General features: G+C 36.0%; 1 long non-coding RNA gene across 1 annotated transcript; it reads left to right on the top strand.

The window, feature by feature from the left end:
* Positions 1 to 491: 491 nt before the first annotated feature.
* Positions 492 to 24251, top strand: LOC147909322 (uncharacterized). Its single transcript, XR_015545330.1, has 3 exons — positions 492 to 583; positions 22514 to 22684; positions 22983 to 24251. It is a non-coding gene; the product is annotated as an uncharacterized LOC147909322 (long non-coding RNA).
* The last annotated feature ends 607 nt before the right edge of the window (positions 24252 to 24858 follow it).

Raw genomic sequence — 24858 nt, 5'->3', positions numbered from 1 at the left:
AATGTCCGTCACGAGCGATAATTACGCACGCGTTCCAGTAGCCATTGGTCTATTGATTTTGCTGGGGGCTCGTTGGGTGCGCTCGCTGCTCGCGCCGCGGACTTGTCGGTCCCGTCCGTATACAACACGGCGTGGCGTTCGCTCGTGGCTGGTAGCGGCTGTAAATGGGAGTGGACTTTTCGTAGGCGGAGTTGGTTCCAGTGGGGCGATACTACGACCGATTGGCCGACCGTAGACGCGACGGCTACGCTATCGCCGTCCACCGATCGCTCTGTAGACTCTGATAAACTCTGTACGCTGCCCGTGCGAAGGATCTCTTTCTCTCTTTTGGTCTCTCTTGGTCTTTCTCTTCCTGATTCTTGTTACTTGTTGAAGCTATAGCGATAACGTTTGCGTTGATTTCACGCATACGCGAGGATAAAGGGATATTCGATCACCGTGACATACTTGACGTTTTCGCGAGTTTCGTCTTTGTTGAAAGATGAGAGACGAGAATATTGAGGTTCGCCATCTCGTCGCTTCCCAGGTATGATAGTCGATGATAGAAAACTTTGCACGATGTAGGCGAGACCTTCGACACAAGGTAAGGATTGATTGTCGGGAAATGGGATTAATGAATCAACAATTTTATAAGAATATCTGTAAGAATCTGTGCACGGGAAGAACGATTTTTTTGAAAGATCTGTTGAACCATCAAAATAATTACATGTAGGAAACTCAAGTATGATAAGCAATGCTGCAAAAAATGTTTATGTTCTATACGAAAAAAAAAAACGATTTTACTGAAAGATTTAAAATTTTGCTGAATTATACAGATCTGAAAATAATTTTATTGGAATAAAATAATATGTAGAAAATCTCTCCCTTCCCCAGTAATAAGCAATGCTGCAATAAATTTTTATATTTTAGCAATCAGCTTGCATGTTCTACATAATTATTTTGATAGTCCAACAAATGATCTGTATTTAGTTAAATTTTTAGATACTTTAACAAAAACTATTTTTTCTATGTGTGTGTGTGTGTGTGTGTGTGTGTGTGTGTGTGTGTGTGTGTGTGTGTGTACTACGTAATAAATTTTAATTCATAGTTATAAGTATTTATCGCTTATTGATACATGGAAAGGACAATTTTGCTGAAAGATCTAAATTTTGTTGACACAGATTTAAAAATAATTATTGGACTATTGAAATAATTATGTTAGAAACTTAAATTATATAGTTAAGGATCAAAGTTGTTTGCAGCATTATTATTTTTCAATTTTCAATAAAATTATTTTAATATAGTTCAATAATTATTTTTAGATATGTATCTGGCAAAGATTTTTTTAACAAAATCTTTCTTTCTATGTACCGAAAAAAAATATCTGGTTGAATTAATTTGAATTCTGTTTGAAAATGGAGAATTAGAATTTTCTGGTTAAATCTACATAGAATTCTAATTACCGGAATTTTTGTTGATATAATCAGACTGTTACATAAAATAATAAAATTTTGATTACAACACAATTTTTTAATGAAAAAGTAATATAAAGCTCTTGTTAGTTGTATAATATCAATGAAATAAATGATTATACGTACCAAACATTTCTCTCATTGTCAGTGCAATATACAAGCATTGTATAGGCGTCTGATTACATGACATATATACCCACTAAGGTTTCATACATTTTGATGTACTTAGTTATTTACGTAGCCTCGACATTCACGAATTACAGTTCAGAATAAGCTTTCATTAAAACACGTTGTAATGACATTTTACAATGGCTGTGAGCAATTATCGCATAATGTGAAGTAATTCCAAGAGTGACATGTTCATATTGTCGCAAAAAATCCATTCTGGAATTATAATATTCAAGTCGTTTGTCAGGCGGAAGGTCTCCTCTCTTAACAGCGGACTGTTATTAGCCACATCCTTCGCGCAGAAATGAGCTCGCTTAATGCAGGGAAAAGGATTGTTACAGCGTTAAATGGCGGCACTTGATCATCCATCCGATAGTTCTACGCGGTAGCTACATTGTAAGTAATTTCGAGCGGGTAAAGAGAGCGCGGCTAATTACGTGCCTCGCGTAAATGGCGTCGTGGCGGTGTTCTAAGTACATCGGACGCGTATCAGCGACGTCGCTCCTCCTACTAGCGCGAGAATTCGCTACATTCGCATGCAGCCCCATGTGAAAGTCAGCTAATTGGTTGGCAACCAAGTCTCCCCATTCTCAACGCCGACCTATGAAAATTGCGATTTCTAACGCTCCGACGAGATATCGCGGTAACGTACGTTGTTCTTATCACGTAAACGAAATCTGCGTATTTCCGGATGAGATCGAATCTAGGCGCTGTTTGCGATTCTTTCTAGATTGCTTTGGCACAAACGATAATTGAACGACAATCTGATATTCATCACAAACCTTAAAGAAAGTAATTTAATTTTATTACAGGATGTTTCTTAAAAATATTAAGGTATTTATGGTTTTCGAATAATAAGGAGATTTCTTTAAAATTAAATTTTCGAAATAAAACGATTATATCTTTCCCTTGCTGCAAAAGTGGCACAACTCAAAAAATTAAGATTTTTATAAAGACGAAAAATTATTTTTAACTTGACAGAAAATTATTATGTATAATATATAGGCTAATCAAATAATATCGTTAAAAAGAATATTATTTTCTTATTTAACAATCAATATGATCAAATATTGTTTTTATTTTGTTTTCATCTCACAATCCTTAAAAATATTTAAAAAATCACTCTTTTTAATAAATTAAGATATAATCATTTCATAGACTATATGAATAAATCAAATAAATATAAATAGCCAATACAAGGCTCGATCTTGCCTGATAATATATTTTTTAATATCTATAAATTCTCAGTATGTATATCTTTCAGTTATGTAAACTGCGCGCTGTTTTAACATTGAATTTGAAATGCAATCAAATTGAAACTGAAATCGTAATTAAATTGAAATGAAATTACGTTACTTTTGATGATTAAAGTAATCATTTAACTTATTCATGCTAATAACTTAAAAATCACATTTTTCGAGTTGGAACATTTTTTTAAGCAAGAGAGATATATTTTCAACTGTTTAAATAAATTTTATTTAGATAAAACTTGCATATACAATTTTGTCACAGAGATGTAAAATAATATAACAAATCGATTACAATTATTCGTAACTAATGAGTACTTTTTTTTAAAAAATAATCATTTCTAAATTACTCAATGAAGTTGCGGATAAAAAAATCTATTGATTCCTATAAAGGTAGATTACAGTGAAAATTTATTGTAAAAAATTGATTTCTTTTTGACTTCTTGAAGCACGATCGACATGTTTATTCGGAAAGTAAAATCGATATTTTAAGAGATCTTAAGTTCACTTGAACACAATGAAAACTTCATTATGAAATCATGCATAATCTAGCCCTTATTGAATTATTATTCTTATTATTAAAAGATTCAGCTAGAAAATTAATAGAGACATTTTGTCATATATGAAAAAGAGAAGACACGTTGAACCGAGGCATTTAGCAAGCATGCTTATGTTCGCTCGCGGACCTGCCCTGACCGTTCTCAAACCGCGATCGGCTCGCATTTCATGCATGCTAATTCCTGAAACCGAAAACGAGAATCGTCACGTATAGACGCATTCATTCTTCCTTCGTTTCGCCCGTCTGTCCGTGCATTTCGTCCTCCTTCCCAAGAGTGACCCTGAGACGCGCGCGGTGTACACGCGAGAATTAAAGACCGCACGGACCACCGGAACGAGAGGGACAAAGGGATGCCAATGGTGCTTTCATTCCGACAAAAAGAAAAAGAAAAGAAAAGAAAGAAGAGAGAAGTCGGTGAGGGCCTGACAGGTCCGTTTCCCTCTGCCATCGCCGTCCGCCACCGTCGTCGTACCGTCGTCGTTCGCGTCGCTTTCCCTCGATACACCTGTGAATGCATCGCGCGTGTAATGCACACGTAAACGAGGCGGGACTCGAAACTTCGAGTGCGCGTAATATCGCGTCGATGCGACCGGATGGGAACGCAACGAATGGCGCGGCTAAAGTCGATTGCTCAACTCGAGAGAAACACGGTCTGCAGAATGCAGCCGCGCGTATTGATCGCACGTAATCGCACGCTCTTCCGCTCCTTCGCCTTTTGTTCGCGTTGTAACGAGACCCGCTATGGCGATTACCGGGCAACGCGGCGTGGTCTTACACGTGATACAATAATTCCAGCCGATGAAATTCACAACGGAAATTTCATGTTATATTCTCAATATTTTTTTCAATTTTAATTTAATTTAATTTTTTTAATTAGGAAAAGATGAGGAGTTAGTGACTCTTGAATCAAGAGTAAAATTAAACTACACTGGTACGAGTATCAATGAAACATTTCTTGAGAGACAATTCGAAATTGAGCAAGTTGAGCCAGTTTCTCGGGAGTTCTTTACATCTAAGGAGTATATTGAATAATATTGACTAAGACTAATATTGAATCCGGCTGTTAGTAAACTGATAGCGAATGATTATTGAACATGATCAGCTTTATTTTAAGAAATAATCGTTGTTTTTAAATAAATTTGTACATAATATGGATGGGCGATACAGCGCCGATATTTTAAATATCGATATTTTTTTACTTTTTCCCCGATACTTTATATCAATATTTTGTTTTTCGACATTGTCGTGTATCAATATTTGAACAGGAATATCGAACTTCCGATACGGTCCATTAAGTTAAGTTAGTTTAATAAGGGTTGAGATTGGATTGAAAGTTGATCAATCAGAGCCAAATTTACTAAACTTCAATTTAGTTTTTAGTTTCTCTTTGCTTCCTGCGTACATAAAAACTATTTGTATGTAAAAGACGAAGGACGATACAAATATATATACGTTTTTGACAATCTAAACTTATTTTAAATACTATATTAAATTTTAAACTATATTAAATCCAGTATTAAATTTTTGTAAAGGAAATAATAATTTCTTTCTCTTACAAACAAAGTAAGTACTTCATAACGTCTCCATTCATTACACGTGTTATTCTACAAATGATATATTGTATTTCTTATATATAATTCTTTATAAATAATTTCTACAATTTTTTGTCTAGATTCTGTAACACTTTTACACGTTTTTTTTTTCACATTAAATCGAAGAGTCAAAACTAGTCTCATTACTTGCTTACAACAAATTCGAACATACCTTATCATCGGCTTATGATAACGTACGTGACGCAATCATCCGAAGTCATCTACAGTCAGCGGCTTCGCATATTTATTTTAAGGACAGTGTTACACATTAAACGGACGACCGTATCTAGCCGGGGCAACCACCTGTGCGCATAGCTAATACTATATAATAAGGGTTCATGCATATGAATTTGGTGGGCCAGTTCACCGGCTTATCATGAGGAATCTATCGGGCCTCTTCACTGTACTGCGAGCGCGCAACCCTTTTTTGATATATAGATATAAACATGCATAATAATGCCTTGCCGGTCCTATCGTGCGTGCCACGCACGTTGCACCGCTTAGGATAAGAAGGTGCACGTGGGTGCGTAAAGATGTGAAGATCACGCGGCGATGAGACCCGATGTTCTTTTGACGTGCGTGCATGTACCGTGAAAAAGGGGAAGAACGGAGAGAGAAAGAGATAGGGCGATAAGTCTATTCTTTTTTATTTCTCAATAAAAATAAGTCTCACAAATCTTTCATTTTTAATTTGCGATGTATCTAATATTAATTAGTTTTTTCACATTTTAATATAAATTTTATTTTTATTTAATTCTGTTTTCGTGCGCGCGCTGTAATATTTCTGTTTCGATATTTACGTCCGGAAAGAACAGTTTTGCTCAAATCCAAAAATTTAGTTAGATTGATACATACAGATTTAAAAATAATTTTGTTTGTCATCAAAATAATTATGTAGAACACTCTAATTAGTTGTTAAAATATTAAAATTCTTTGCAGCATTATCACAACGCTTAAGCGTTCTATAGTCATTTCAATGGTCCAATAAAATTTTCAGATTTCTGTTTTAAATTTATGAATAATTTAACAAGATTTCTTTGTGTTATAATTTAATTTTTTAATATAAAAATATTTTTGTTAATGAATAGTTTTGAAAGATTTCTTCGCGTTTTAAAAATATATATAAGATACAAGATAGTTTTGTGTGTGTGTGTGTGTGTGTGTGTGTGTGTGTGTGTGAGAGAGAGAGAGAGAGAGAGAGAGAGAGAGAGAGACTTTTTCAGTGAATATTTTGATGGACATAAAAGGGATAGGCTTTCTGAAACGAGGTTGGATCGGATCATTATCGCTCATCAATATATGCACCGTGAAGATCGGATACGTAGAACTAATGTGCGTGGAGGAACTTTTTGTATTCCTAACTCATAATAAAGGCTGACTAAGGAGGAGCAGATGCAGGAACACGGTAGCTGATCAATTCCACCCGCTGTTGATTCTTTTTGTAAAGGTAGCGATCGATGTCTCGTCCATGGTCCCCTTTCTTCGAGGGATATGCATCGGTATGTCCAAACAAACTGCTCACGTCGTTAACAGAATAATATCGGTTAATTTAAACAGAAGCCTAAAGTCGCATATGATGTATTGATGGCAGAGAAATACAGACAAGAATAGTCGGTTTTATTAAAACACAAAAAAAATATGCTGCATAATTATCTTTTCATAAATTCTCATTATTTTCATAATTATCTTTTCAGAAATAAATTCGACAAAGAAAAAAACGAATCGAAATGGAATAAATAATTTATCGCAGAAATGATGAGGAAAAAATGTCTTTGTCATTTATGTCGTCATACCGCTTTCAGCTTACTATTTGCGAAACTCTTTTTAAATAACCGAGGAGTCCACATCGTGCACACTTCGCCGATCGTCGATCGTGTCATCCGTGACTCGGAGTGCAGCGATTTCCGCGAAAGAAATTAGTATTCTGGAAATCGAAGGCCGTGCTTACGTTTCCTGATCGGCGTTCATCATGCGAGTAGCTTATTCAACAGCGTCGGACGCCTCCAGATTACATACATTGAAGCAAACGGGTAGGCACGCAAAAAGGCACGCGGCCATGCTGAATCAGTTCGCGCCACATCCTGTCGTCGGTTGATTGCATTTAATTATCAAACGTCTGTTGCACGCACTTATCCCTTCTCCTTATGGAGAACATTTGTTTGAATCGCAACATATCGCTTTCTCTGCGCTTATTCCTATTTACGCGTTCATATTACGCATATTCGCATAGCCATATTCATCATTTCATACGTTTGCATATCGTTGTTCCGTTAGATAGAACTTCGTTAGATAATATTTTGTGCGTAAGAGTCGCCAGTGATAATCGCAGTATACGTGTGTGCTACTAAATTTATTATATTAGGTGTTGGAATTAATTCGTAGCGTTTTACAAGTGATGGGAAGTACTTTCATTAATGTATTTTTTAATGCACATGTGAAATAAATAACATTCTTTCATTAAAAACGCTACGAATTAATTCCAACACCTAATATTAAATTATATTTAATTTAAGTTATTTTTAATCATTTCTGTAGGTCGTCACTGTTCTCAATATATTATTAAATTAATTTAAACAGTGGAGTTAAATAATTTGACCCAAGAAAGTGTATTAAAAATTTGACTTCAATTTATTATTTAACCTTCCGTCTACATTGTGGATTTTTAAGGAACAGTCAAAGCATTGCGATATAGATTAGGAAGGGGATTCGAGACTCTAACTTAAAAAAAAGTAGATAGCATAATAAGAATATATGGATGATCGTCAGTTTGTTGCAATTCATGGTGTAGACGAGTTAATAAGTATAGTGTAAGTACATACATTGACATGAACGTTGCTTATTTTAAAACTAATCGTGGAAATACATTGATTTACATTTTGACATATATGGAAATTAAAAATGTTGTTTATCTCAGAAGTCAAAAGATTGAGTTATCATTGCTCTTTTGATGTCTAACAGTGTATATGGAAAAAAAGATTTTGCTGAAATATTTACAATAAAAATTTAAGGATCATTAAAATAGTTGCAATACATAGGAAACTCAAACATGATGAATAAAAAATTTTTATGTATTTTGATATTCTAGCAATGAGCTTGAGTGTTTTATATAAATTATTTTTGACAGTTTAATAAAATTATTATTTTAAAATCTGTATTTAGCTAAACTTTTAAATCTTTAGAAAAGAAAACTATCCTTTTTATGTATGGATAAATTGAAGACAGAAACTGTTCCGAGTCCAATAATAAATTAATTAAACATAATTGATTGAATTAAACATAATGATTTTTTTTACGAATTAAACTTTATAAATGAAACACGTTCCAAAATAACCAAATCTTTAATCAATTTAATGTAGATGTTCTATAATACTTTAATCGAATGTTAGAAGTATCGGTATAACTCAGTTACACAATGACATCTGACGTTTTGAAAATTGATTTCGAGTTAAAAGGAATCTGTCAAACGACGAAGGAACAGGTGCTCCGTGCACCGTTTGATCCGTTTCGGTAGTTATTTCACTTGTGTATGTAGTGTACGCACCGTTTGTCCATCTGTCCCATTTCTTTCCTTTACCCATCTATCAATTTCACCCGGGTTCTCCTAACCGTCCTCTCTGCTGTCTTTCTATTTCTCTATCTCCTTCTCGGTCACGCACTCACTCTCGGTGGCGCTTCGACTGTAATGAAGAGAGGACGTGCGCTGCCAAGAGACAAAAAGAGTAGACGGCTGAAGACGGGGAGAGAGAAACCTGGAGTCAAGTTAAATGAACACCTGTGCCAACTGGGGCGCAACAGGAGCGCAGACGGGCCGGGCGGGTGGACAAAACAGGTGGGCCACACTGTCGGGATTCTCGAGACTCGACTCTCGAGACCGCGAGTTAGTCCTCGGGGCACATGGCGCGAGCGGGCGAGCCTTTAATTCATAAATTCTCATTGCGGTGCGGCGGCGGCGGCGCCTCCACCGCACCGCGTATCCGGTACGCCGCTGCCGTATCTCGTATGCGTTCTCGCGAAACGGAAAGCTGTTTCGCACGTAATACGCGCGCCCGGCTGACTCGCCACCAGTTCGATCGAATCGCATCCTGTTTGATTTGCGAATTGGTCAAGCCCGTAATTGTGGCGGCCGGACGTATTATTACGCAACAACGCCTTTAAATTGGCCGCGTGTCGTCCATAAACGGTTTTCTTTTTGGGCTACGATGATGCGTGCGAAGCGAGTGCGGAGATGTTCGATTCTTCGTAACCGTGATTCTTCAATCCATCGTATAATTAAGTTTCAAACTATCTTTTCGCGTGACGGCATTCGAGAGGGAACTATATTTTTCTATTGTTACTGTATTTCTATAATTTTATATTTTTATTCCTTTATGTATTTTTATATTTCTTTATTTCTATATTTCTATATATTACACGATATATTTATACGATATATTTATAAAGTTATATAGGTAAACAAGATTTATCGTATAATATAAAAATATAGAGTTTAATTTCTCTCGAATTGTGTTATAAATAGATAGCTACAAATTTAATTATACGATATATCGAAGAATCATAATAAAGGATCTTCACAGCTACCACGCATCTTAGTTACTTGCCGTATTTTTGACAACTTCTTTCATGAACAATCTTGTATTTGCATTTCGTATTTATAATTAATTTTGCTCAATCTCTTTAATATGCATCTCTAACATCATAGTGACCTGTTTAATGAAAGTTTGTCCGCACGCAATATTCTCATATATCTTGCAAAATGTTAACGTGGTTAATATTGTTTGTATCGAAGAAGCAAAATATTTTAAACTGGCTTACAATTCTTTCTATTCTATAATCTAGCTTATCAATATCACTCATGAAACAAAAACGCAGCTTTAAATAATACGTCTTGACGGCTGCATCGCATACGTCAATCGTGATTATTTATGCGATTACGCAGCTTGCGTGCATCACTAATACTACCGATAGACAGGATGAATTAAAATATCATAGCAAACATTCGCGAGTAATAATAAAAATTTAATCCGATGAATTACATTTCGACAATATTTGCTGAGTAATGAACAATATTGACGTCTTTTTATAAAAATAGAATTTATTTTACAATAGAAAATTTCTTTTTAAAGCAGAGAATTTGTGTTTTAAAGCACAGAATTTGTGTTCCTAAAGCAAATAAATATCTAACCAAAATTAATTTTCTGCTGTAAAAATAAAAATTATGTAGAAAATAATTTGTATTCTTGAAGCAGAGAATGTGTTTTAAAAAAAGTAGTGTAATTTTTTGAAGCAGAAAATACTTATTCTAGCCTCACTTACATGTTCTCATATCCTTCAAATATACACAATCGATGTGACAGATTTCCTAACCTGAATAATCGTCAACTTTAACGATTGATACTAAGGTCCATATTTACAGAACAGGCTTTAGACACTACCGTGTTTCCTCGATTAAGTATACTTAAAACTCGATCGGAGCTTAAAGGAGGCACAACAGTGTCTCTGTAGGCTTGTTCTTTTTGGCTGAATTTTTGCACCAGTATACATCTTTCTTCCTCTTCTTTCCTCTTGGAGAGATTACTCGTGTATCGTTGATAATAATAATACCTTACAGATCCGCTAGATGCGTTTCACAGGGTTCACTCAATTTTCTCGATAGCGTTTTACAAGCGCCAGAATAGGTTATATAAAAGATTCGTATTATCGACTATCAGGGATGTCGCGGGGTGGAGAAATGAAACTTCTAACCCAAGGTTTTATCATTGCACGGGAGCCCTCGCTGTAACAGAGGGTATATAATTATCGTGACATCTTTCTTTTTCATATATTCTTCCCCTTTAAATTTCGTTTTGTGAAAAATCCATCTTGCCGAATGAAATAATAATATATATGTTAATGAAAAGTATACATGTGTATTGTTAAATTATTAATTATACATATATATGTATACCCTGAAGTTTCGTAATCCGCGGCATTGTAAATTAGTATATTTATGAGGGAATTAATTAAAAACAAATTTTTTTTGTTAAAAACTTAACAAAAGAATCGATATGCCGTTCAGTGAATTTGCTATATAACATTACAGCATTTAAATCGATAAAACTTTAGCTACGAATATCAATTGTTATTGTTTAATAGCACATTTCTTTAACATGTTTGTGAGATTGTTAAAAAACTGTTAAAGTTTCCAAAAACAGCATTGTTAATTGCCAAATGTCTCATTGCATCTTTCTGATCGTTACAAATTACCAGTTCATCAGAAATAATCCCAGGAAGTAACACGAGGATAATCCCTCTGTCAATAGGCGTTGCTATTAACATGAATATAATAAATGGCATCGCTAAGAAATTAAGAATTTAATCCCCGGATGTACAGATCATAGACAAAATATCTTATTATCATAGTTAAAGTCGAACAAGGCAGGCGATAATGAAAAGAGCAGCGGATCAATAATTGTTGAGTTTCAATTTTAAATTTAACACTCTCCAGCGTATCTCATTACAAAATGACAAAATCTTCTTTGTGCGATTTATACGATTTATACGATCGAAGATCGGATACCCTTCACGTTTCTTATACGCTGGTCATTTTTATCACGCGCGGCTATCCAAGGGAATCATAAAAATAAGGCCCAAGGCCCATAATTTGACTCTCTCCCGATAAAGGATAACCCGACGATGACGTATAGCCCGAAATCTTCCTGCACCGAATCTCTCCACCTCCGCTTCCGGCCTGCGGGCAGACAGGTAGGTCACCACCTGCCGAATGAATGCCTGCCTACAAACACGCATCACCGAAATATCTGCGGTCCACGGGTTGACGCTAAGTGCCGAAACCGCGGCCAGATGTTACCGTTAAGGCAGCGGTGAGATCGCGATCGTACGAGGCGGTTCGCGCGCGTATAACCAGCTGCGACGTATCCTCGGTTCGGCGTTCGGCAAAGCGCCCGGCGCTGACGAAGTTATCGGCGGGATCTTTGCGTCGCGAGATAATCGGACGTTGTATCGTAGGGATTTCTTCTCTCTCCCTCCCCCCTCCTCTCTCTCTCTCTCTCTCTCTCTCTCTCTTTCTTTCTTTCTTTTTTTTATAGCCTTTCTAAGCGGTGGGCGGCTCCGTACAGAGCCTGAGAATGCGAATCGATTGTTCCCCCAAGATTTCTAGGAATGCGAAACGAAACTCGTTTTGCCCTATTTCTTGATCTTCGCAATTATCTCGCTAGTCGATCGAAGCGAAAAGAAATGACTGGCTTTATAGCTCACGTATACTCGAGGTATTTGCCCATCCAACGGAAACACAAGGAGCTATTTTTTTTTTAATAATTTTGGATTTTTTTCTAATACGTAGAGCGTCCTATAGCTAATTAATGGATAAAGTAATATAGTCATTGATATACAATGAAACAATCTGTCTACATTGTTTTTTTTTTTTTTTGCGAACTTTCACACGCAGTCTTGATTCACCTGGTTTTTGCCACCTGAGAATATGCACCTGGTGATATCTGAAAAACCTTGGATCATTGACAACCATATTGCATATTTACACCTGTTGTTCTTAAAATGAATCGGGTTGTCCTCGATAAAAAATTTAACAATCCATTATGATGCTGAGTTCATACTGATGCTTTGCAAAATATTGAACAAAGAGAAATGGTTTACATACGGAAAAACATTACGCAACGTTAATTTGTGTAGGTGCTTTGATAATTATAAAAAAGGATTACATTATAATAATTGAAAATTGATGATTTCATAAAAAATACATAGGTACTAAACTTTAATAGCATTTTATTTTTTATTAAAAAAAAATTTGCCTTATCATAATAATTAAAAATTGTTAATTTATTGAGGATACATAAATTTTAATAAGGTTTTGATTTTAAAGAAAAAAATTATGCGTACTCTATTCGTTGTTTGACAATGATCTATTAGGATGTTTCTAACGTAACCAATTGTAATGATTTTGATAAATATTTGAAACGATTTCATAATCACAGGAAATTATTGATAGCATAGAAAGTATTAAACTCAAATTAGCAATTAATTTTTTTATTTAAAAAAAAAATTGCGCGAACTTTCTTGGTTGTCTCATCGAAAACGATATCTCAGGGTGCTTCTAACGGAACCAGTTATGTCTCCGGAAGTTCATTATTAGTGTCACTTGATAGTTGGCAACGGTACCGCTAGATAAGAAATAATCATTCACATCTCGTGGAATATCTGTCGGAAGCGTGTTGGTAGCGTAACGCGGAGTGACTACAGCGGAATTGCCCGCAACCGCGTATTTCGAGCGGCCGAAGCGTCGAATTTATCAACGTCGATCTTTGCATAATAAGCTAATCGGATGTTACACTGTTACCATCGGGTAGTCCATCTCTCTCCTTCTCCTCCTCCTTCTCTGAATACACTGGGCGAATTAAGGAGAGCTGAGAAAGCTGCCTTCGCGGCAGCTCGTGAGGAAAGGAGACGATAGAGAACAATGAGAGGAAGTGAAGGTCCAATGAGTGCGCCTTCTTTCCATTCGCGATTGCCACGGAACCTAGAACGAAGATATCATCCATCCCTCCGTTCTCTCATCGGCGCGCCCGTTAGATACACGCTCGTGTAAGGTACATCCGCGGAGTACGATGCCCCGGCATTGCTTTTCTTCCCCGTTTTACACACAGTCCGCAATTTATCGCGATCAGACTGACCTAGCCTATGCATCGCCATCGTGACGCCACCTCGGAAATTACGGCCTTTTCTTCGGTGGCTCGCTTCGTCTTCCTCTTTGTCATCCATTTGATTTCCCCCCTCTCCTCCCCCCCTCCCTTCGTGATCGTTTACGATTTGCGTAAGAACCTTGCATGCGACTCAACACGCTTTCCCGGATACGGAAGATTGAGCTCGCCAAGTCCAGACCGGATCCGACAGGTGCACGTGTTGAACGTTAGGTTTGAATTACGAGATCCTTTCTTAAATAGCTACCTATGTATTTTCTAAGTAAGTATAAAGAACACTAAGCTTCACGTGGGAAGAGAAAATTTTTACTTATACATGAAATTAAACAAAATTGAGTGAAGCGATTAAATGGGGAAAAAAGAGATAAAAAAGACAGAATTAATAATCAAATTTAACAAAATAAAGCGATACTTTAAATGAATAGCTTGTATATTATCAATAACGATTATCTTTTTTTCTATATTATATTCAGCTAAGTGTTAATTTTGTCATATCATATTTTCTTAGTTCAAAAGTGCAAATTTAAAACGTGATTTTTGAGTTATTACCATAAATGAATTAAATAAGCATTATCTTATCAATCATCGAAAATAAGTTAACTTAATTTCGATAATTTAAGAAACTATCAAAATCGTCACAGCTCAAAGAAATGTTTTAAAAATGTCATCGAAATCATCACAATTCAGAAAGAATTAAAAATAATTATCAAAATCGTCACAATTAAAAAATGATTTTTTTAAGGATTGTGAAACGAAAATGACAAAAACGATATTTGATCATGTTAAAAATATATTCTTTTTGCTGACATTATTTGATTAATTATCAAACAATTTTTTATTATTTAATTATTTACCAAATAACTTTTTGTTAAATGGAAACACAGTTTTTTTGGGAAATTTAATTTTTTAAATTATATCATTTTTAAAATAAAAGAGCGATATCTATTTAAATACTGCTTAGTATCTATTTAAGACGTACGTATTTATTAACATGTCGCTATGAGAAAACATACGATTATAGAAAATGAATTATATTAGGTGTTGGAATTAATTCGTAGCGTTCTTAATGAAAGAATGTTATTTATTTCACATGAGCATTAAAAAATACATTAATGAAAGTACTTCCCATCACTTGTAAAACGCTACGAATTAATTCCAACACCTAATATATTTGTATCGTGGTATTTTTCATATCATACATTAAGTTCAGTAAAGTGAAATAAAATGATTTTCTTGGTAGTTTTTGCACGTTTACGTTATCAGTAACGAATCTTTATTATTTTTCGCATTATATCAGATATTAATTTTTATTAATTATTATTTCTATTATATACTTATATACTTAGAACGTACGTGGTTGTTAACATGTATCGCTATGATGAGGAAATGCGCGACTTATAGAAAATGAATTATACTCGTATCACAACACTTCTCATGGCAAGACGGATGACGCTAAATCCGCATGTTCAACTGACAATCATTATACACACGCGCACTTCCTCGACACAGGGAGGAAAAATACCGTGCATACCGGTAAATTGCGCAGACTTTTAGATCAATCCGAGACTTCTTATTGCAAGTCCCGTCCAACTGTCCACCGTGATGTATAATAATAGTAATTATTTTAATGTCTCAGAGATGGAAATCGCATATTTCCTCCTCTACCGTTACTGCGTAATTATTTCATCGAAGATGTCAAGTTCCTTGTTTGATTTGCAGTTAACGTTTAAACGACTTGTGGCAAATTAATGTCTGCTTCGTCTAAATCGAAGGACAGAACGATACACTTGCCCTCACTTTTAACCCCGCTTGTCTTGTGACTTTTTCACGATGAATGGTTGCCTCATAATTTGCAATCGAAATGTAACTTTTCTTAAGAATCTGTCGTTATAATTCACATAAGAATCTGGTTTCGTTACAAGTCGACACACAAAGTGCGTCGAGTACCGATGCAATTTTTCATTTCCCCCTTATTTATACTAAAAAGAGCATAGTGATCGCAACTACGTGACAACTGTTACAAGTTTTATACGTATAGAATTAATGTATCTACATGTACAGTCGAATAAACTATTTTACAGTGTAACTACAAATTTTTGAAATTAATATACATAGTTGAATAAATTATTCTGTAATTGTTGCAACTAAAGTCACAAGCATTAAATAAAATAGTTTATAAAATAGTTTATTCAACTGTGTTAATTTTACGTATAATACTGACGTAATTATTATGTACGTAGTTGTCACTACTAAAAAAACGCTTCCTTTTCTTCTCTGAGTAATCCATCCATTTCGTGAAGTAAATTGATTCCGGAACTGGTCGGGATTAAACGGTGGCATGTCTGGCGTACATATGGAGGTGATCATGGGATTACGGATGGATGCGTTGCATCCATCCTCCTCGTACGCATTGCACACCGTGGGTATTGTGGACTCGCGTGTAATAGTCGGGCAAGCATCCATCTCTCGCACGTTTCGCATCCGTGCATGAGGCTGGTACACGATCGTGACGTGAAGTCACATCGGATCGGACGTGCAGCGCGCAGAGCACATACATGCACGTACAGATACATACCTACGTACAGTTGCAGTACTTGCAGTACGGCGCGGTGCGTGCATTGCGCTGCGTTGCGCTCGTCAGCTATAGTGTGTGCGTAAACGCGTGTAATAGGCGGGGAGGGACATGCCAGCTGGCGTCAGAGTGACAAGATCTAAAATTAGAGCGCCTGTCTTGCGTGTCGATCGTCGCATGCGCATATCGTACGCCCCCTTCCGGCTTCGCCTTATTTTCATAACTTCTTTCAATTCTTCTCCCTCGCCACCGCATCCCCCCTCGATTCTGTATCCTACTGACGGTGGAGTCTCTTCCTCCGTCGCTCCGATCTCTCGAGCTATTGGTCTCCTCTGTCTATCTGGTGCACACAGTTTCACGATCTCTCCCTTTTTCTTTCTTTCTTTCCCCCTTGCAGCTACCGGCATCTCCCTCATCTTCCCTAGACCGCAAGAAGAGAAAGCGTGAGAAGATCGATAGGTAGCTCACGGAATTCGCGAGAAACCACGGATACACATATTTGTAAGAATACATACATTCGCGGTATTGTGCATATTTTCGATTTTGATCGGCCCTTTAACAAATTTTTATGTATTTTTGTCTACTTCTCTTTAACCTTTAAGTAGGTAAGTGGGGTGTTCGGGACACCAAATAAATTTTATTTTTATATTAGGTGTTGGAATTAATTCGTAGCGTTTTTTAATGAAAGAATGTTATTTATTTCACATGAGCATTAAAAAATACATTAATGAAAGTACTTCCCATCACTTGTAAAACGCTACGAATTAATTCCAACACCTAATAGTTATATTTTTTAATAGCACTGTTATAAAGTTAATTTTATTTATATTTTTACGAAAGACAAGAGTGCAAAAATAATTAATTTTAAGACGTCTGGGCAATTCTTTTTATTTTCCTTTTCCAGAATACAGTTTTTAAGATAACTATGCGTAGAATGTTGTAGCCATCTACTTAAAGGTAATAAAGTAATTGCTAAATTGTAGAAAATTTAACAAAAATATTTCAACATTGTTTCAACAGATATACTCTTTGATAGAAAATTAAACTCACTTTTCAATAGAAAAAGGTTTAAAAATATTAAAAATTAATTTCATACAGGAAACAATAGTGCGTGGTTCAAGTGGCTTGAAAAAAACGCCATTCATTAATATGCCTAATCGAACTTTTCCTGGCAACTGTTATATTCACGCAATTTTTCGCGCAATTATTGCCGCACGCTCAGCAACTGCCAACCACTGCGGCGCTCTTTTGATTGTGGTATTTGCATAAACGTATGAAACGTTGATGCCTTGCCCAGTCATGGCGGCGCATACGCACGAGAGAAAACTAATGGTACTTGCACGCGTGCCTACCCGTAATTTAACGTAAGTACGAGCCTGCGCTGCCACGCTCGTGCGGGGTTGTAAATAAGTGCAGTCCACCTACTTTATGTACCCACCTACATCATTTCGTGCTGCCCGCAAAAAGTCTCGTTGGGATATATGAGCCTAGAAATATTCATATATGATTGTTAACAATTACATATTTTCATATATAATTGTTTTTCTTATTAATTATTAATAATTTATTGAGAGATTTTTACCTACACGGAAAAAATAATTTTGCTCAAGTATCTAAAAATTTAGTTAGATCTGAAAATAATTTTGTCGCATTATTAAAATAATTATGACGCGTGTTTAAGAATAATGAATAATGTTGCAAGAAAATTTGAACAATTCTAGCAACATTCTAGCAATCAGCTTAGTATGTACAGGCGTTGTACATAATTACACTGTCCGACAAAATTTAATCTTCATTCTGTAATACGAGAGTGAATAATCATTTCCGATGTTATTTGCTGAATACGAATTCGTTGGCAATATCTGATTATCACAATTTTGAAAAAAATTATGATGTGATTTTTCATAATGTAGGAATTTTTTTCCAGCAACCAATTTTGAAATTAACAAAATAAAATATGATAAAAAAATTATAATCTTGAAGAAAATTATAACCTTCAAGATCATAATTTTTTTACCTTATTGTGTTTTATTTTTAAATTAGTTTTTTATTTGTAAATTTTTCGTGAGCCATCACCGTACATTCCATCCCCTTTTATGAATAGCCGTATAGTTTACCCTTCTAGAATATATACAATGAAAATACAAGAGTTTCAAAAGTTCTTTTTTTAATACGAAGAATAAGTATTTCGAATTTCTAATATTTTTTTCCTAGTAGTAGACAGTACAAAGTTTTTACTGGCATATTTACCTTAAATATAGTAAATAATACTTAATAAATTAAGTTTTTGTTAGGTATAGCATATATACCGGAGTTACCCTGTAGATAAACGCTTGTAATTGCGGTGCGCGGTGTTTCCCGCGATAAGAAAGCGCGCGCTGTCGGGAAACGATGATTACCGTAATTTAGCAGTTCTGCGATTCGTAACTGCCGCAATCCGACTAATAATCAAATTAGCATCCTGTCCGTATTATACCGAACGCGAACGTTCCAGTTTGATGCCCACGGATTACATCTCCGGCGCCCGTCTATATCGAGAAAGCCATAATGACGACTATTAAAAAATTGGGATCCGTAGACAGGAGCGTGGCAATCGGCCAACGCAACGGAAATAGAGGGAAGATGCGCCTATTATCCTTTTATCGGTTCGAGCCAGAAAGTAATTAAGGATGCACTTATTCCGCCCCTCAGCGGAAACCCTTTCCCCTTTCAGAATAAGTGCAAACAACAACCAAGACTATTATCGCCTTTGACTTACCTGCGGTGAGGCTATGAGGCTATGCATGCCACGCAAGTTATGATCACGATCGAAATCTTATATTTTTCTAGTCATTAACTCTAAGAGATTTTAAAGAATTTACGTAACATACGTAGCGGTCTGTAACTATTAAGAAAAATCGTATAAATAAATAATACGTCATAAACATATTTTAAGTATTTTTTTATTAACAGAAAATTCTTTAAAATCGATATATCACTCAGAATTTTCAATTTTTGCATCGCTGTTGAGTACTCTTCTTTTGTAATGTCGTCGAGTGATTAAAAAAATTATAACGTCACATCATTCTATACGAATGACTTTGTGTCGCACTTTCACAATTTCTTGTTTTCGAAATTGCAAAAGCTTCGATATTCTAGAAATTTAACTGGCTATGACCAATTAATTAAAGACGTTAATCAGAAATGAGATTTCTTTTTTTTATTTAATTTATTTTTATCGGTCTAAATTTCACTTATAATTGATTACAAAAGAAAAGTATTATAAGACAAGTGTCGAAAGAGGAGAGCAAAGATTGAAAACGTAAAGATTGAGCACATGCAAAGATATTTACAATCAATTTGCCTCGAATAATTATTTTAATCCTCTCGAGAAGAAAATATTTTTCATTTGTTTTGCGCTCGTGATTCGATATTAAATCTACATATAAAAAATATCCCGTTTTTCCCGTAGAAAATAGTTTTTCTTATCTTTGAAGGAGTCAGTTTGATCTATTCTATACGGTGTACGCCAACTGAGCTGGCTGCCAAAGAACGATTCATCGTTTCATTGTTCTTTGGCGATTGTCGGTCTTAAAGACGAGCGGCCGACGCGTCCCGTCCCCGATTTCACATTATGCAAGAAAGTTAGTGCCAGCGCACACGTATGATGTCTCATTTCCTGCCGTGCGAGCAGCTGCCGTGAAATCACGAATCACGGCCGCGGTGTGAAATCGCGGCTGTCCGCTCTAGCTTGCTCTCGTTTCGCGCCGATTCCAAACATCCCTCTGACTTGCCCTACGAATTTCTACATCGCGTCCGAATATTTGGACCTCCATGCTGCAGCGTGTTAACGAAAAATTTCTTCATCGAGGAAATGATCGAGATAAATGACATCTTGCATTAGTCACAGACCGAGCAACAAGTAATTAACCTTTCAGCTGTGGCATGCTTCAAATGATCATTCAATGTGTGCGGGACGATAATCGTGAATCGACCTCACGGATGCGTCACCCGAATTAATACTGAACAATGTAATTTCTGCATGCAATGCAAGAAAAAGTTCGCAAGAATTACTTCGCTTACTCGAAGTTATATCATGGGATAAAAATTGGATATCTGTGATAAATAAAGACACTTAACATATCCCTCCCTTACTTCGTATTATAAAAGTAACGTAATTCAAAAACTGTGATTTACAAATTACATAAGATACTTGAAATTAGCAGTGAAAGGTACGATAGGCGATTGTTTCGAAGGCTTTCCGCTGCCGGAGAGATACTACTAACGTGCAGCAAATCTTAGCGTTCGCTTATCACATACGAGACTTATACACACGCGCGTATAATACGTACACCGTGAAACGAGCGGACATCGGTTAGTAGGGGCGTCGTATTATCGGACAAGGATCGACGTATCCGTGCCGGTATGCAAGCACTGCGCCGCGACGCATCTGCGCCGTGGCCGAAAAGGCGAGCGTGTGCACTCAACCACCGCAGGTTTCACCGAGTAACACCGGGTTAAAAGGAGGGTGCGTATCTCGGAGAGATAGCGATCACCGGCGGTAGCCAGGACCGACCGCGACCGACCGGCTGGCCAAGATAAGAATCAGATCAAACGAGGGCAACCCCTTTCGCTCGCGCCCGTCCGCCTTCTTCAACCTTCTTATAGCCACCTTGCGCCGGATTCGACTGCCCTCGTGCGTATGCGTGCGTGCGTGCGTGCGTGCGTGCGCCTCGTCTGTATTTCTTCACATCTCACCCTCCGATTCGCCTTACGGCGCACAAGAATATCGCCATCTGTACCTCATTAGCCTAAGCGGTACAAACAGCCTGTGGTCTCTCACCTTCGCACGGCTGCGCTAAGCCGCCTGGGGCGTCTCCGAGTCGGCTTGAGCCGAATCGAATCGAATCGACTCGACTCGACTCGATTTGCACCCGCCACCCACCACCCGACCGTCATTATACAGAATTATTACGTTGCTACTAGAGTAGAAAGCCGCCGGGCATCCGGAAGCACGAGACTTGCTGATTTTTGACGTCGCAATCACGCGTACTGATGAGGAGAAATCTCCCGCCTGTAGAATGTTATCGGTCTTTCAAGCACGAGATTACTTAGGATGAATTCCCAGTAGCCCTGTTATCTCTGTGATGGATCGTAGTTGAGCAAACTGAACACCGAGGCCCGCATTTTGTGGCCCCGCGAGAAAATGCGAATAGCTGAAGATTAGAAGAGGATCGTGTAGCGAAGCAGCCGTACGCATGACATCAAATTTTGCAATGTTGAGTAGTTGACAGGTAGATAGTTTGAAATCTGTGGCACGCGAACTATTTTTATTTTTACGTAAGTTGAAGATGTAGCTACTTTTAAAATTTACATACAATATTACTAGGCAAATATTACTAAGTAAGAACCAACCTTGATCGTATTTGACGCTTTTTTATCTATTTGATTTATTTATTCATGGAAAGGATTTATTTGATTTATTTAGCAGAAAAAACTAATCAATGAGCGTTCAGCGATTCTTTAATATGATTGGTACCTACACTAAAATCCAGCGAAGAAGGCAGAAATACTAATCTGCAGTTTTCTCTGCTGCATGAATGCAGCCATTCTAGGAATCAACTTGAGATTAATTAGGGGATCCTTATTTTTAAGTCTGTATTATCTCATATAGAATAGAAGTTTCCAAGGGACGTTCTGAAGGATGTCCTGAGAACGTTCCCAGGAAGATTTCTGAGATAAAGTGTGCTGTATGGGATTTAAATTTTTAAGTACTTCAATAAAATCGTTCTTTCTTTTTTGTTTATGCAATGCCCAGAGAGAGTGTAACTTATTATTTTTAAGAAGCAAAATAAATTATGATTGCTCGTTATTGAAAATACAATATAAACTCTAATAATAAAAACGGCCAAAGACGAGGTTATAATACAGGATTATAATACAGTTAATAGTAATTAAATTTAACCTGTCAGATATATTAAAATTTTGAGCGAAACTGATTTTGACAATTTATTATTTTTATTTTTATTCAATAGAAAAGAACCGAATAAAGAATAGACTAGGACAGAATAGAATAATTCATAGACGTGTATGCGTTTTCTTTTCAAACGTCTCTTCGTAATTACGAATTCATTAGAGCCGAATTTTTCTCACTATTACAGTCTCTTACAATTATTCCCTCCTCGATATTTCTCGCGCTTGTCTGACATAACGACCCGTAAACACGGATTTCAGCTGACAGTCGTAACAGCGCGATGAACATCGGAGACGAATAATTTCTAGCGATTATCCTCGAAAGATGCAAGACACGGACAGGTATCTGAGAGATGTTTCAGGAATCAGCCTTTTAACGCGGCTGCCGTGCGCGGTCGCCACCCACGCCGACACGAATACGGATAGGCACAGGTAATACACCGTGTACAGAGGCACGACAATGGTCGTGTCGCACAATGAGAAGAAGACGAAGGGAAGCAGCGCATTGAAAAGCAAATGAGACCCGGCGAAGCCTCACCGGGGCCAGTGCTCTTCTTCTTCTTCTTCTTCTTCTTCTTCTTCTCTTCTTCTTCTTCTTGTCCTCCTCCTCCTCCTTTCCCGCTCTCAACGTACGTCATCTCTTTTCTATTGCGCACCCACATCCGCTGCTGCCTTTTCAAGTAGCACCCCAAAACACACCTTACGCAAATTAATGTCGCATGTTAACCAGGCTCGAATGACCGGTACGACGGAGTGCTTGAGGACAGTCGGGCTCGTCATCGTCGTCTTTAATAATGATTCATCGCCATACGGCGCGACTAATTGTTTACCGGTCGTTCACAATGCCAGCCAGCCAGCCAACGAACACTTCTGGCGACGTCGATACGCGCTTACCATACATATGCATTTGTGTACCTTTCTTTCGACCCGGCCGCCGTTTTCCACCTCTCATTTGTAATTTCTCCCGTTCAACGTTGCGCGCGCCTTCCGTCTTCCCGTCGCTCACACTTGCATTACGTTATACTCTAGTCATTCGAACTGGTAGTCGAATATTTCGTTAATTATGGTTCCTGACTCACGTCCGGCTTATTTGGTTCCGCAATTCTTTACATAAGTCGAGTTTTACATACTTACATTAACTCTTTCTTGGACCAGAAAAAACAGGAAGTAAAACTTTAGCTAAATATATTATAGATTTGAAAATAATTTTATTAAACTATCAAAGTGATTATGTAGGACGTTCAGAGCTGATTGCTAGAATATTAAATTATTTTGTTTTTATCCAATTTTTGCCTCTCATGTAATGAAAAAAATCTTTCATGTCAGTAATAAAAAATGTTTTTTTTCCATATTTATAGGTAAAAATCACTATTATTTTACTGGCTATTATTTGTCACAAATATGTTTTAATATAATTGTACAAAAAAAAGTATCAGATTTCATTTGAATGATGTCCTTAACATACTTTGTTCGCGCAGGTTACTTAAGCATAATATGATCCAAATTAATAATGCAACAGTTATTAATTCAACCGACCTAATAATTACAACTCAGGTTGATTATTCACAAGGTGTACCTTAGATCTAAGCGTTACGTTTTGCGTGCGGGCTTAGATAACATCCTGTTACAAATAGTAAATGTAAAGTGTTAATATATTAATGATAACTGGAACCGTGAAATAAATAGTGGAATCGTATATTGTTGTATATTGTTTTCGAAATTACCAGAAACAACTACCATCTTATAGTGAAATTCAACTGTGTTATAAGGTACATTTTTCCACCAATAATGTTCATAATTAAGTTAACATTTTTATTATCCAAGTCATTAAGTTGGAAATATTTCAAAGTTTAAATTTTATGTGTAAAAGTTACTTAAATCTCCTGATATGAAATATTCGAAGCAATATATCTACAGTAGATACATGAATTTGTTATGCAAACGTCGTTATTGACTGTTGATTCGATTTTATAGGCATACATAAAATATATTTTATTTATATAAATATAAAAATTGGAATATTTTACATTTGTGAATTATCCATTATAAAACTTGCGAATTTAAAGATGTTTGAAATCTTTTTATTACAAATTCTGCATTAAATATTATGTATTTATTTAATGTGATTTATATTTATTTTTATTTAGAATTGAATACGAATAATATTGAAATATTGTAAAAGACAGAGAGAAGTGCGAATCATATGTAAACAATATAATTTAATTATATTTATAAAAAAATTAAATTTCTTTAAATGCGACTGATCAAGAAGTTTGAATGAAAAAAAAATTTACATATATGTATATCCGATAAAAAATTCTACATGTAATTAAATAAAAATATATGTATAATATATATATATATATAATATATATATATATATATACATGTAAGATATGTTTATATTTTTTCTTTATGTTGTACTATCCCTGTTTGTATATAGGAAAAATAATAAAAATTGAAATAAATAACTAGAAGAAATGATTTTGGCAGTTTTTTTTTTAAATGTAGTTTGAAGAAATAAAAAATTGTCCATATATATATATAATTAATAATATATATAAAATAATATAGATATTATGTAATCACAATTTTATTTTTTGTGA

The sequence above is a fragment of the Acromyrmex echinatior genome, chromosome 6 (genome assembly GCF_024713525.1).
Source record: "Acromyrmex echinatior isolate Ae372 chromosome 6, ASM2471352v2, whole genome shotgun sequence".
NCBI lineage: Eukaryota > Metazoa > Arthropoda > Insecta > Hymenoptera > Formicidae > Acromyrmex > Acromyrmex echinatior.
This window is presented reverse-complemented; position numbering and strand designations above follow the sequence as displayed.